The following is a 14,812-nucleotide window of genomic DNA, read 5'->3' on the forward strand; positions in this document are numbered from 1 at the left end:
ATGGGCCAATACCTCTTTTGATGTGATCAATTCTTTACACTTCTGGAAAGCTTGTCTACATTCGTCATCCCACTTCCATGGTACCCCTGTTTGCAGTAGGGTGTTCAGCGGGTGTAATACCGTAGACAAATTTGGTAAGAGCTTGTGGTAATAGTTTACCAGCCTGAGGAACGACCTCAGTTGTGACACATTTTCCAGTGCTGGAGCCTTGACTACTGCCTCTATCTTGTCAGGGGACTTATGTAACCCCTCTTCATCGATGACGTGGCCGCAATACGAGATCTGTTTCTGGAAAAACTCGCACTTGTGGCGATTAGCTCGTAGCCCATGTTTCTTTAATCTGGCGAGCACCTTCTCCAAGTTAGCGAGGTGATCACCGTCATTTTCGCCCATGACCAAGATGTTGTCCAAATAACACTGGGTACCTGGAATCCCTTGCAGGACCTGATCCATTGCCCTTTGCCAGATAGCCGGAGCCGAGGCTACTCCAAACACCAGCCGGTTGTATTGATAGAGACCTTTATGGGTGTTGATCGTAAGGTAATGTTTCGAAGCTTCTTCTACCTCCATTTGCAAGTACGCCTGGGCTAGATCAATTTTGGTGAAGCGTTTACCACCAGATAGCGAGGTGAAAATATCCTCAATTTGTGGAAGCGGATATTGCACCGTGTGAAGGACTGGGTTCACTGTCACCTTAAAATCCCCACAGATGCGGACCTTCTTTGGTTCCCCATGCGTATTACTCAACGACCTCTTCATTACAGGAACGATGGGTGTAGCCCACTCGCTCCAGTCCACTTTGGACAGTACTCCTGAACGCTCCAACCCTTCCAGTTCTGCTTCAACTGCTGGTCTGATCGCATAAGGCACTGGTCTGGCCTTCAGAAACTTTGGGCTTGCATTATCCTCTATTTTAATTGTTGCTGTTATTCCTTTTAGTGTTCCTAGTCCCTCCTGGAACACTTTTTTTGTGTCAGTTAGCATTTTTGACAGTCGTCCAGGTGTGACGTCGTCATCCTTTTTGGCCTCCACCTTCAGTGCCTGTACGGAATGCCAATCTAAATGTATCTTCCGGATCCATTCACGTCCTAGCAGTGGTGGTCCTCCATTTGGCAATACATATATATCCATTTTAGGTATTTCCTGACCTTTATATGTCACTTTCACCCTTATTTATTTTTCCTTTGGGGTAGACTTTTTGCCCCGTATACGTCTTCAAGACAATCTCTGTAGCTTTCAAGGGTATGTGTGAAAATAGCCGCTTGTAGTCTCTTTGATTTATGACTGTTAGAGCTGACCCTGTGTCCAATTCCATTTCCACTTGGACTCCGCCTATCTTGAGTGTAACCCAGATAGTCTGGTGATCCTCCATTTCAGTTACATTATGTAGTTTCAGACAACCCAGCTCCTTGCTTCCGGAGCTGTGTCACTTTTCTGTTTGTCTGAACCACTGTCCATCACCTGGTGTACCTTTTTGTACTTCTCCTGTGGAGATTTCTTACTGTTGGTTTTCTTCCCAGACCTGCAGACTCTTGCTATGTGTCCTGCTTTCCCACACTGTCTGCACACTTGGTCCTTGAACCAACAATCTTTCTGGTCATGTGTTGTTCTGCCGCAGCGATAGCACTTCCCTGTTCCATAGGTCATTTCGTTGATGCCGTATTCTTGCGGTCTCCGTTGTATCTCTGCAGCGCCCCTTGCGGCTGCTTCGTGTGATACTGCCATACTGAAAGCTTTGTCCAGCGTAAGGTCCTTTTCTGATAGAAGCTGTTTCTGGGTTCCTTCACTTTGTAGCCCACACACAAACTTGTCCCTTAACGTGTCTGCTAGTCCCGCTCCAAACTGGCAGTATTTCGATAGCTTGCACAGTTCCGTTAGGTACTCAGCATTGCTTTCGTCTTTGTGTTGGTTCCTTTTATGGAACTTAAATCATTCTGCTATCAGCAGCGGTGTGGGGTTTAAGTGCTCCTGTAGGATTTCTACTATGCTTTCAAAATTCTTGGTTACCGGCTTCTCTGGGGTTATTAGATTTCGCAGTAACCCATAAGTTTTTGCACCCATGGAATTTAACAGAACCAGTGCTTTATTAGCATCTGGCACTTCATTCGCCCTGCAGTACACCTCAATACGTTCCACATATGTCGCCCGATCTTCGACTTCATTGTCGAACGTAGAGATACTGCCACTCTTCGGCATCCTTGGCTGTGCGTTAACTATCACCAATGGTGCCTCCCGCGCTTCCCCTTCTTCTCCACTGGCACAAAATGGCGTCTCCCGTGCTTTCCTTCCTTCCCGCGCTTGCCCGTCTTCTCCGCTGCGGCTTCGCAAAATGGCATCTCCCGCGCTCTTTCTTCCTTCTCTGCGGCTCAATGGCGCCTCCCGCGCTCTCCCTGCTTCTCCGCGGCTCAATGGCATCTCCCGCGCTCTCCCTGCTTCTCCGCGGCTCAATGGCGTCTCCCCTTGCTTCACCCCGTGGACCCTGATCAGCCTGTGATCCCTGGCTGTGCTCTGCGCGTTCTTCTCTTGATATTTGTCGACACCGCTCAGTCTAGAACCCGGCTATTTCTTACCCTCTCTCTCTCCGGTTTGCAGTATTTTTCCTCGACGCCGCTCGGTGATCAACCCCCAGCTGCGCCCTGCTCTCTTCACCCTCTTTCTTACCCCGTCGACGCTGCCCGGCTCTATCTCTCTGCCGTCGGTCGGCTCCAGCCACCGCTGCTCGGGAAGGGTCTGCTCTGGACCTGTCGTTGGTCTCTTACTGCTCGTTGTGGCTGGGGAACCAAGCCCGGCTCTCCACAGCCTCCGCAGCGAAGTTGGATCTCTGCCTGACTGCTGGGCGGTTGCTCGTGGTCGACGCCCGTGTTCCTGGACTTGACTATTTAAAAATTTTTTTTTTTTTTATGTTGCAGGTAGATTCGCATCAACACTCGTCGCCACTGTTAGATCCGTGGTTCAGTGGATAAATAATTACATGGATGCTGTACATAAACAAATAACAGATCTTTACTGGAGTAGGGTAATCTCCAGACTGGGGTACAGAGGCATGCGCACAGCTTATATACCGGTGTGGTCACTGCCGGTACTACAGTATACAGGAGCTGTAAAAAGTAGTTCTGACTTAAAGCACATACACTACAGGGGGGAGTGGGACTAATTGGAGAGCTCTTTCAAAGAGCCGGCATAGGCACGATGGGCCGAATGGATTCCTTCTGTACTGCACGATGCTATAGTTCTACAGTGATTAACGTACATTGTTACATCCCTAATGTGTGCACCGTGTTGTGTGTTCCATATCTCTGCTCACAGAAGGGCCCCAGTGCTGCAGCCGTCACTATCCTCCAGATAAACCCACAGCTTTAAGGACTAGTGCCACTAATTGAGGCCATTGCAAATTCCAGATAAGATTAGGATCTCTTTAAAGGAAGGTAGTGTAGACGCCACCTTTGGCAGAACTCAGTAAACCATAGGGCAAACTATAAACGCCATTGCTGCTTTCAAAGGCCCGCACAGAGAAAGATGCTGCGTGAGATACTGAGCATTTATTTTTTTGACACTGCTTGATAGAAAGGTGTGGGCTGAATGGTGAATGAATGTTGATTTTGTTACGGAGCGACCTTATGTTAACATGTATCAACCCCTGCTTAGAATGTGTTGGTGGTTATAAACCTGAGCAACTTTAGAATAGCCGGAAATAAATAATATAATGCTATCTAGAAAATGTATTTAATATGCACTGCCGACACCTTAACTAACGTTGATGTATGCAGCAGTTCAGCATTGGTAGTAGCAAGGTAATAGCTAAGCACTTAGAATAAGCTGTTCTTTCAAACATTTTGTATTCCCTTTTTAGTAAATGCAGTTACTGCATAAATGATTTTTTTTATTCATTCATGGGATGTGGGCGTCGCTGGTAAGGCCAGCATTTATTGCCCATCCCTAATTGCCCTTGAGAAGGTGGTGGTGAGAAGCCGCTGTCTTGAACAGCTGCAGTCCATGTAGTGAAGATACTCCCACAGTTCCTCCAAGTTCCCTTCCAAGTCACACACCATCCTAGAACTCTACCTAACAGCACTGTGGGAGTACCTTCACCACACGGACTGCAGCGGTTCAAGAAGGCAGCTCATCATCACCTTCTCAAGGGCAACTAGGGATGAACAATAAATGCTGGCATTGCGAGCGATGCCCACATCCCATGAACAAATTTTTTTTTTTAAAGTGCTTTTAGGGAGGAATTGCCAGGATTTTGACCCAGTGACGATGAACGAACAGCGATATACTTCCAAGTCAGGATGGTGTATGACTTGGAGGTGATGGTGTTCCCATGCACCTGCTGCCCTTGTCCTTCTCGGTGGAAGAGGTCGCTGGTTTTGGAGGTGCTGCCGAAGAAACCTTGGCGAGTTGCTGCAGTGCATCTTGTAGATGGTACACACTGCAGCCATGGTACGCCGGTGGTCGAGGGAGTGAATGTTGAAGGTGGTAGATGGAGTGCCAATCAAGCAGGCTGCTTTGTCCTGGATGTTGTCAAACTGCTTGAGTGTTCCAGGATTTTGACCCAGTGACAATGAAGGATCGGCGATATATTTCCAAGTCAGGATGGTGTGTGACTTGGAGAGGAACTTCTAGGTGGTGGTGTTCCCATGCGCTTGCTGCCTTCGTCCTTCTAAGTGGTAGAGGTCGTGGGTTTGGGAGGTGCTGCCGAAGAAGTATTGGCGAGTTGCTGCAGTGCATCTTGTAGATGGAACACACTGCAGCCACGGTGCGCTGGTGGTGGAGGGAGTGAATATTTAAGGTGGTGGCTGGGGTGCCAATCAAGTGGGCTGCTTTGTCCTGGATGGTGTCAAGCTTCTTGAGTGTTGTTGGAGCTGCACTCATCCAGGCAAGTGGAGAATGTTCCATCACACTCCTGCCTTGTGCCTTGTAGATGGTGGAAAGGCTTTGGGGAGTCAGGAGGTGAAACACTCGCAGCAGAATACCCAGCCTCTGACCTGCTCTTGTTGCCTCAGTATTTGTGGCTGATCCAGTTAAGTTTCTGGTCAATATTGACCCCCCAGGATGTTAATGGTGGGGGATTTGGCGATGGTAATGCCTTTGACTGTTGAGGGCCGGTGGTTAGATGCTCACTTGTTGGAGATAGTCATTGCCTGGCACTTCTGTGACGCGAATGTTGCTTGCCACTTATCAGCCCAAGCCTGAATGTCGTCCAGGTCTTGCTATTCGGGCATGGACTGCTTCATTATCTGAGGAGTTGCAAATGGCACTGAACGCTGCAGTCATCAGCGAACATCTCCACTTCTGACCTTATGATGGAGGGAAGGTCATTGATGAAGCAGCTGAAGATGGTTGGGCCTAGGACACTGCCTTGAGGAACTCCTGCAGTGATGTCCTGGGGCTGTGTTGATTGATCTCCAACCACCACAACCATCTTCCTTTGTGCTAGGTATGACTCCAGCCAGTGGAGAGTTTCCCCCCCCCCCCCGATTCCCATTGACTTCAGTTTTATTAGGGCTCCTTGATGCCACACTCAGTCAAATGCTGCCTTGATGTCAAGGGCAGTCACTCTAACCTCCCCTCTGGAATCCAGCTCTTTTGTCCATGTTTGGACCAAGGATGTAATGAGGTCAGGAGCCGAGTGGTCCTGGTGGAACCCAAACTGCGCATCAGTGAGCAGGTTATTGGTGAGTAAGTGCTGCTTGATAGCACTGTCAACGCTGATGGTTGAGAGTAGACTGATGGAGTGGTAATTGGCCGGATTGGATTTGTCCTGCTTTTAGTGGACAGGACATACCTGGGCAGTTTACCACATTGTCGGATAGATGCTAGTATTATAGCTGTACAGCTAGTTCTGGAGCACAAGTCTTCAGCATGACAGCCGGGATGCTGTCGGGGCCCACAACCTTTGCTGTATCCAGTGCACTCAGTCATTTCTTGATATCACGTGGAGTAAATCGAATTGGCTGAAGACTGGCTTCTGTGATGGTGGGGACCTCAGGAGGCGACTGAACTGGATCATCCACTCGGCACTTCTGGCTGAAGATGGTTGCAAATGCTTCAGCTTTGTATTTTGCACTCACGTGCTGGGCTCCACCATCTTTGAGGATGGGGATATTCATGGAGCCTCCCCCTCCTGTTGGTTGTTTAAAGGTCCACCACCATTCACGACTGGATGTGGCAGGACTGCAGAGCTTTGATCTGATCCATTGATTGTGGGATCGCTTAGCTCTGTCTATAGCATGGTGCTTCTGCTTTTTAGCATGCATGCAGTCCTGTGTTGCAGCTTCCCCAGGTTGGCACCTCATTTTTAGATATGCCTGGTGCTGCTCCTGTCATGCTCTTCTATACTCCTTATTGAACCACGGTTGGTCCCCTGGCTTGATGGTAATGGTAGAGTGAGGGATATGCCAGGCCATGAGGTTACAGATTGTGGTGGAATACAATTCTGCTGCTCCTGATGGCCCACAGCACCTCATGGCTGCCCAGTTTTGAGCTGCTAGATCTGTTCTGAATCTATCCCATTTAGCACGGTGGTAGTGCCACACAACACGATGGCGGGTGTCCTCAGTGTGAAGACGGGACTTCGTCTCCACAATGACTGCGGTGGTCACTGCTGCCAATGCTGTCATGGATAGATGCATTTGCGACAGGTAGATTGGTGAGGACGAGGTCAAGTAGGTTTTTCCCTCGTGTTGGTTCTCTCACCACCTGTCGCAGGCCCAGACTGGCAGCTATTTCCTTCAAGACTCAGCCAACTCAGTCAGTAGTGGTGTTACCGAGCCACTCTTGGTGATGGGCATTGAAGTCCCTACCCAGAGTACTTTCTGTGCCCTTGCTACTCTCGGTGCTTCTTCCAAATGTTGTTCAACATGGAGAAGTACTGATTCATCAGCTGAGGGAGGGTGATAGGTGGTAATCAGCAGGAGGTTTCCTTGCTCATGTTTGACCTGAAGCCATGAGACTTCATGGGGTCCGTAATCAATGAGGACTCCCAAGGCCACTCCTTCCTGATTGTATACCACTGTGCTGCCACCGCAGGTGGGTCTGTTCTGCTGGTGGGACAGGACATACCCAGGGATGGTGATGGAGAAGTCTGGGACATTGGCTGAAAGGTATGATTCTGTGAGTATGACTATGTCAGGCTGTTGCTTGACTAGTCTGTTGGACAGCTCTCCCAATTTTGGCACAAGTCCCCAGATGTTGGTGAGGAGGACTTTGCAGGGTTGACTGGGCTGGGTGTGTCGTTGTCGTGTCTAGCCGGTGCCGAGGTTGATGCCAGGTGATGTGTCCGGTTTTATTCTTCATGTTTTTCGTAGTGTTTTTTACAACTGAGTGGCTTGCTAGGCTATTTCAGAGGGCAGTTAAGAGTCAACCACATTGCTGTGGGTCTGGAGTCACATATAGGCCAGACCAGGTAAGGACAGCAGATTTCCTTCCCTAAAGGACATTAGTGAACCAGATGGGTTCATTACAGTGACTTTAGATGAAAAACTGAATTTTCTGAAAGAAATATCATGACTTATGTTGGATTGTGGGTTTTTTCCACCCCCACTTTCTGGTCCATCAAGTCAATGCTGCCATTGATACCGCGCTTGAGCTGTGGAGTTTTGTATTGCTCCTTACTCCTGTAAAACTAGCTTGATGAAATTAAAGTCTGATAAAGTTTGTTAAAATATGTGTTGTGTGATATTTTCACACTATACTCATTATCATTTCTATTGGCCCGAAATTTGCGGTGGATAATAACAGCGAACGAACAGCATTCGCTCTTACTACCCCTTTGAAACTGACCGCAACTTCACGATGTAGCGCCTGCGCACCTAAACGCAGAAATCCTGAACGCAGAAATCCTGAAGTTGCGGTCAGTCATTCACTGCTCCGACACTGGCTGCACTGTGACCCCCCCCCCCTCCTCCCCCGCCATAACCAGCAATCAGGGAAACTGGCAAAAACTTGGTCTTTTCCGCGGTAATATCGCTGTTAAATACCCCATTAAAAGTTGGGCTTTGTGCGATTAGGTGTAACTGGGGTTTTAACAGCGTATTGACTGCTAAACAAACTATGGCCCTGAAAAACGAATTGTAATTTTGTGGAGCGTCAAATTTCCCCATTATGATAACAAAAGTGCATCTTTATTTCAGATTGACCTTTTCCCCATGTGAGAGGCCCCAATCTATGTTTTGCTCTCTCTAACATTTGTAAGAAGTTCGAATAAAAGCAGCTTCTTCACTTCCTGGGTCCCGGTGTGAGAATTCTGCGTTGTGATTAGCTGTTTGTTGACGTCACTATGCTGCGGATTCCCATTACACCGCGCCACAAGGACTTGCACGCCGAGAAAAGCAAACTTTTCGCCACAGAAATCGCCAGATCTTTGTGGGCAGCTTTCTTCGGGGCCGGCGCGAACGCCTTTGCTTCGCCGCTGACCGCAAATCCTGGGCCATGATATAACTAAGAATGGGATGGAGCTAAATATGAGGCAAAGTATTGGTGGGGCAGATACTGATTCCGATTCCAAAGATACTATGGAAGCAAAGTGATGCGCACCAACCAAAATGATTTGGGTTCATTTTAATTCGAGAAAATAAGAAGCCACATTCACAAAAATAGAAAAATACAATGGGAGCGGGTTAACAAGATGATTTAAATAGCAATGGCCAAGCTTGTTTTAAAGGCCACTTTCTATATTGACAGAATGGTTACTTTACTTGAAAGATAGGAGCGTAGCGAACTGGAAGAGATCATTGCGGTTCACCTGACCACTGGCCAAAATAGCACACTAACCTCTGGGCCGGGGGGAGAATTTCCATGGGGAATGTCCCAATCTCCCGACACAACTTCGGTGGAAGATCAGCAGAAATGGGCCATTTACACCGTTTCTTTTTTGTCAGAAGGCTTGAGGTAACGGTAGGACCAGACTATCTGTAGCTGGGTGTCCTTTTGGTCAGTTTCTCCACCTGTGAGGGTTTAGTGGAATGTTCAGAGTAGATGTGAAGATTTATGAGATGGAGGCAATGAATTGGTGCAGCCTCAGTTGAGTTCCTAGTGCGTCTGGGTACGAGTTGTGTCGGAGAGGGACTACCTAGCGGGAACTCTCTCACAGGTGCAGTATGAATTGCTTTCCTGAAGTTGGGGGCTGAGCCATGTTGTTAGAGCTGAGTAGCGGGAGCCTGAATCAGCTTCTAACCGTTCTACACGGTGATCTAGGCGTAGCTTGATGCTGACAGTGCACATCCAGAATGGAACTTCCAAGCCCTCAGCAATTCATACAAAAAAAAATGGGAAGAGTCAAGAGGATTTGAAGAAATAGATTATTTGGAGTGCTCAGTCACTTCCAGTTCCATGAAACACTCGCTGCTGCTATTAGCTAAATGTTGTCACTGAGTCCCAAACCCATTCATAACTGACAACTCAGTGTAAAATCTGCACTGCTCGATATTAGACCTGAATTCGAGTTTGAGAATCTCCATCTTAGCACAAATAGTGAAGTCACTTCCAATTTCTGTGTGTTTAGTGGAGCTGATACACTGAAAAATCCCCTGACTCGCCGTTACAAGCTGCATTATATATAGTTCTAAAGAGCATTTAAAATTAATATTTAGATCTGATTCCCCATTGTTTATATTTACCCACCTACGAGCAGAATATGTAATGAGAACCGTGAAATCTAATTTATAATCCATTATTGTTGCTGACCATAATTCATTCGCAATGTTGTTTCCTGTCAGTAATCAGTTCAGCTTTGGTGTAATTTAATTATCCTTAATGGCTCCTCATGTTCTCTAGTCCTCGGTATTAATTGTTGACATAAAAACACAAGAAATAGGAGCAGGAGTAGGCCATTCGGCCCCCTCGAGCCTGCTCCGCCATTCAATAAGATCATGGCTGATCTTCTACCTCAACTCCACTTTCCTGCACTATCCTCATATCCCTTGATTCCACTTAATATTCAAAAATCTATCGATCGCTGTCTTGAATACACTCAATGACTGAGCCTCCACAGCCCTCTAGGGTAGAGAATTCCAAAGATTCATCACCCTCTGAGTGAAGAAATTTCTTCTCATCTCAGTCCTAAATGGCCGACCCCTTATTCTGAGACTGTGACCCCTGGTTCTAGACTCTCCAGCCAGGGGAAACATCCTCCCTGCATCTATCCTGTCAAGCCCTGTAAGAATTTTGTATGTTTCAATGTCTCATTCCTGGGACTAGGGACAGGGTCACTGGCAAGGCTTGGAAGCTAAGCAGAGCCAGGCCTGGTTAGTACCTGGAGGGTTGACCATCAGGGAAGACCAGGTACGGAAGGAGCACCGAGGAGGGGCGGTTGGTGAGAAGGTCACGGAAGGAGGAGCGGCTGGTGAGCAGGCCCGGGCGTTGGGCTGAAGATTGTCGGACAGGAGGAATGGTGGAAATGGAATGGCGGCGCGCACCGATGCAGTGGCTTTGCTTCTCCCAGTCATGGGAGCTTGCAAGATCACATTTCGTTGTTCATGTACTTGTGCAATGACAATAAAGTTGAATTATTATTATTCATTCTTCTAAACTCCAGAGACTATAGGTTCTACTAGTAACAATTCAAGGTTGGTTTTCTTGTGGAAAAGGGCTGACGTGTATTTATATAGCGCCTGATTGCGTGTCTCAAAGTGCTTCCCATGAGTTACTTTGCAATGATTTTTGGCTGTGCAAATTGGGAGCCACTTTGCCAACACAATCCCACTAAGGGCAATGAGATGAATGACTACCGAGTGCATTCCATTCACAAATTCGACTAGATTGGAAGCCTTGCTTCCTTCGCAGTCCGCTCCTCTTAATTCAAAGTCGCCTAATTCAAGTTATCCGATAATTTCAATTTTTTTTAGCACAAAATTCCCATTTTGCTATGTTGCTTAAGTTGCTTCATTATTGTTTTTGGATAATTTCAATGATTTAACGCAAATCGAAGACATTGGATTATCAGGCACAGACTGTACCTTTAACATGATCCAGGTGAACATTGGAATTCTCAGCCTTAAGGTGGCATTCATTGACAGCTGTCCTCAGCAGCCAAGGGTGCTGGCAATTGACATTCAATGGGCCAATTCCCCAATACTGACATGGCAAACCTTAAAGGTGAACTCACCATTATTGAAATAACAATGATAAACTTCAATAGTTGACTTGAAACAAAAACCCTCTGTTCATGTTCTGGGCAATGTGGATCTGTGTTGCGGAGAAATCCAGTTTTGTTTTTTTCCCACTAGAAGTGTACAGTACTAACATTTTGTATTCTTTCAGAAAACAGTTAAAATGTTCTCGCAAGCAGAACAAGGCAAAAGGGTTGCCAGCAATGGGTGAGAAATTGCAGCGTTAGGAACTGTATTCCTCATTCATTCATTCTCCTTCACATACCAGGAGTACTAACATGAAGCCAGCAAGGTCTATAAGTTTCTCAGGACAGTTGTGCCTTTATGAGCACATTTTGCCATCCATTATATGACACTTTACTTTTTTAGGTCATATACTGTATTATATAGGACCACATACCATCTCGCATCCATTCTTTTCACGCAATATTGGAATCAGCCATATTGTTCCTGGCGAGTGAAAGGGAAAAATTCGCTAAGCAGTAGCATGCCTTTTTTTTTACAAATTTAACTTGTATAATTATGTTATGTAAGAATAGAGGCCCTTTCTCCGATCATGGTACGTTACCTTATAACAGGGTACACACGGTTTTGCAAATTCCAAAGGTACGGTTCTTAACTAGTTGACAAGGCCAAGTCAGTCCTTGCTATGAAGCTCCGAGAAAAAGAAATGAAATAACTTGCATTTATATAGCACCTGTCATGACTCTGGACGTCCCAAAGTGCTTTACAGCCAATGAAGTACTTTTGAAGTGTAGTCACTGTTGTAATGTAGGAAACACGACGACCAATTTGCACACAGCAAGCTCCCACAAACAGCCATGTGATAGTGACCAGATAATCTGTTTTAGTGATGTTGGTTCTTTGAACATAAGAACATACGAAGTAAGAGCAGGAGTAGGCCATTTGGCCCCTCGAGCCTGCTCTGCCATTCAGTAAGATCATGGCTGATCTTCGACCTCAACTCCTTTCAACCCTAACTCTATATCCGTTGATTCTTTTGGTGCCCAAAAATCTATCGATCTCAGCCTTGAATATACTCAATGACTGAGCCTCCACTGCCCTCTGGGGTAGAGAATGCCAAAGAGTCACCACCCTCTGAGTGAAGAAATTTCTCCCCATCTCAGGCCTAAACGCCGACCCCTTATTCTGAGAATGTGCCCCCTAGTTTCTCAACTCTCCAGCCAGGTGAAACAACCTCTCAGCATCTACCCTGAATGGGATCTCTTTGCGTCCACCTGAGAGGCCAGACGGATTGAGGAAGAGGTCTCGTTGTTATTGGATTGGGGAAGTGCTTGGTGGCTGAGAGATGATTGGTCTTGGGATCCATTAGGCTGTGGTGCTTGGGAGGGTGGAGGCTTTGGGGTAGTGAGCGTGGGCTCACAGAAAGGAGGTCCATTGCACCCTATCTAATGGTTTCTTCACTCAGGGTGCAAACTGTGCGTGATTGGCAGATATCTGCACCCTGTTTTTAGACCCATTTTTAGAAAGTTTTAATCACAGATAACGAAGTTGTTAGAAAAAACCCTATTATTTTTAATAAAACATTGTGCAAATTCTAGCTACGAAGTCTGCATATATTGAAAACATTGGGGTCAAAATTCGGCTCCTTTGCGCCTGCTGCTAGCGCCTCTGGGGGAACAGGGCGCAAAGGGGTGATCACCCAGTGGGGGGGCAAAGCGCCTCCCACAAAATTCGGCGGGCCGTTGCTGAGGCGCTATCCGACAGCACTGCGCCCACACCGGTAGCGCCCCGGGCCGCCGCGCCTCCGCTGATGAAGTCATCACCGTGCGCAGCAACCCGTTAGCGCCCCACTGCGCCCCCTTACCACCCCGTGGCAGAAATTCAGCTGAACGGAGCCTCTGCGGGGCGCTGCCGATTGTGCCCTGACATCGCCTCGGTTACTGCCCCACCAGGAAGTGGAGCACCCAACAGTGCGCTCCACTTCCTGGGCGGGGCTGGAAGGCAAATTTCGCGGCTGGGACAGGACTTCCTCGCCGGGCGTGGGATGTCCTGCCCCGCCAGCGTTACCGCCCCGAAATGGGGCGCTACCGAATTTCGCGCCCAATGAATTTTCTCACACAAGTGGCCTTTACTGTAGCTTCCAAACTGAAAATTACTGTGATAGAACTCAAGGAACATGTAAAATATTCTCTTGAATGACTTGAAGAAATAGATAAAAGTACTGATTTGTTAGATAACAAGTCATTCAGCACTTGAAATCTTCCCCCTCATCATCCTCCTGCCATCCTTTGCGCAGGGCAAAGTCATCCAAACACCATCTGTTGTCAGCCTCTTTGAATTTACTTCAAACATCATCTTAATGGAAATACTGTTTCTGATACAGGCGAAGAGTTTTAAATTTGGCAGATGGACTATTATTGAGGCACAGAGAAAAGGTTTATAAATACTTACACCAATGTTTGAAGTAGATCAGGGGATCATTCCTCAATGGAACTAATAACTAAACATCATTGGTTTCACCAGGCCCAAAACATCTGGCACTAACTGGAAGATATTTGGATGCTAGTCTGTTACAATTGTGTAACCACAGATGAACAAACAAAGGTTGGTAACTGCGACAGTAATGATGGAATGAATTTAACTGTTTTGAAAAGAGTGGAGGTGGACTTGAAAGCTGATGCACTGAGGTTATTCATTGGTTATCTAACCTTAGTGGTTCCTAGTATCAACAACAACTTGTATTTATATAGCGTCTTTAACGTAGTTAAATGTCCCAAGGCGCTTCACAGGAGCGATTATCAAACAAAGGGGATATTAGGGCAGATGACAAAAAGCTTGGTCAAAGAGGTAGGTTTTAAGGAGCATCTTAAAGGAGAGGTTTAGGGAAGGACTTCCACAGGTTAGGGCCTCGGCAGCTGAAAGCACGGCTGCCAATGGTGGAGCGATTAAAATCGGGGATGTGCAAGAGGCCAGAATTGGAGGAGCGCAGATATTTTGGAGGGTTGTAGGGCTGGAGGATGTTAGAGAGATGAGGAGGGGCGAGGCCATGGAGGGATTTGAAAACAAGGAAGAGAATTTTAAAATCAAGGCGTTGCTTAACTGGGAGCCAATGTAGGCCAACGAGCAAAGAGGTAATGGGTGAATGTGACTTGGTGTGAGTTAGGATACAGGCAGCAGGGTGAGCTTATCAGGGTGGAAGATGGGAGACCAGCCAGTAGGGTGTTGGAATAGCCCAGACTAGAGGTAAAAAGGCATGGATGAGGGTTTCACCAGCAGATGAGCAGAGGCAGGGGGCGCAGTCGGGCGATGTTAGAGGTGGAAATAGGTGGTCTTAGTGTGTCACAAGGCTGCTTGCCTTACCATTCTCTGCACCAGTTCCTCTACTGGGGAAGCAGCACTGACAGAACAGTCTATGAAGAAGAGTCAAAGGAGAAAATCCACCCAGTCCTCAGATTCGGTGAAGGAGAATGCTAGTTTGTGATTAATTGGCACACAATAGCTTTGGACCCATGACAATCATGTGCCATGTCGAAATCTCTCCTGGTCAAAACTTCCCTTAACTATTGGCACCACTGTATCTGTGGTACAAGATTTCAATAAAAGACGTAGGGATAAAAATATTCAGAAGGCCAATGGGGGAAAAATTAGGTCAAGCCCCCTTTGGGGTGCTAACTTCGCCGGGGCGCTACTTTTAGCGCCCCCAAAAAATTAGCGTCTCCGCGGTCAAAATTCACCTGTAG

The sequence above is a fragment of the Somniosus microcephalus genome, chromosome 23 (genome assembly GCF_052327205.1).
Source record: "Somniosus microcephalus isolate GS21.2 chromosome 23, FLI_Smic_1.0, whole genome shotgun sequence".
NCBI classification, from domain to species: Eukaryota; Metazoa; Chordata; class Chondrichthyes; order Squaliformes; family Somniosidae; genus Somniosus; species Somniosus microcephalus.